A 936-nucleotide genomic window follows, 5' to 3' on the forward strand; every position below is an offset into this window, starting at 1 on the left:
CAAAGTATGTAGTAAGGAGACTACTAGTTTGTTCCCAGCCACTTAGACCCAAAATAATCACACAGAAATCATATTAATTAAAACACTGCTTGGCCCATTAACTCTAGTTTCTTTGGCTAACTCTTACATGTTAATTTAACCTATCACCATTAATCTGATCATGGCCACATGGTAGTGACTTACCAGGTAAAGTTCTGTCTGGCTCCAGCAGGGCTACAGGGCTTCTCTCTTACTCCACCTCCTTTCTCCCAGCATTCAGTTTAGTTTTTTCCTCCTAGCTCTGTTCCCCTATAGCTCTGCTATAGGCCCAAAGCAGTTCCTTTATATGGTAACCACAGCATACAAAAGGAAATCCCACATCAAAAGTATGTACATTTAGTGGAAACTTGGCGTTATAAAATCTAAATAACACAGGTTAAAAACGTCAGATGGTAGAATAAATCAACCATATCTCTATTCATCCTTCTTCCCCAGGAACCAGCATTGTTGCATTATTTCTATTTAGCAAAAGTGTGATCTAATTTAGGAATCTTTTATTTTCATGTAATTTTAAACTCTGTGACATCTTACAGGACAGTATTGATAAAGTTATCAAATCCTGAAAGTGTACCAACAATTTTCTTTTTACCGCTGTTCATGACGGTGAGAATTCTTGATCCTGTGCACTTGTCCGTAATTCTAGTGTCATGATCTGGGAAGGGTTAGTTGTCACCTTAGCTGCCAGAGACATGTCAGAAGTCACCTGGTCCTTTATGATTCACTACAATCCTAATGAAAACTTTATTTACTGATGGGGAGATTTTTTTTAAAGATTATCCTACTCCCAAACATTTTTATAACATGGTATGAAGTTCTGCTTAAGGACACAGATATACATCTGTCTGCCTCTAGATTCCATCACATTTCACACCATCACCTAACATGAAGGAGAAATTC

The 936-nt window shown here is 37.6% G+C and overlaps 1 pseudogene; it reads right to left on the reverse strand.

Annotated features, from left to right (window-relative positions):
* Positions 1-457: 457 nt before the first annotated feature.
* LOC102002110 lies at positions 458-730 on the reverse strand (annotated as a pseudogene).
* Between the last annotated feature and the right edge of the window lie 206 nt (positions 731-936).

Source organism: Microtus ochrogaster, linkage group LG1, assembly GCF_000317375.1.
Source record: "Microtus ochrogaster isolate Prairie Vole_2 linkage group LG1, MicOch1.0, whole genome shotgun sequence".
In the NCBI taxonomy this organism is placed as follows: Eukaryota; Metazoa; Chordata; class Mammalia; order Rodentia; family Cricetidae; genus Microtus; species Microtus ochrogaster.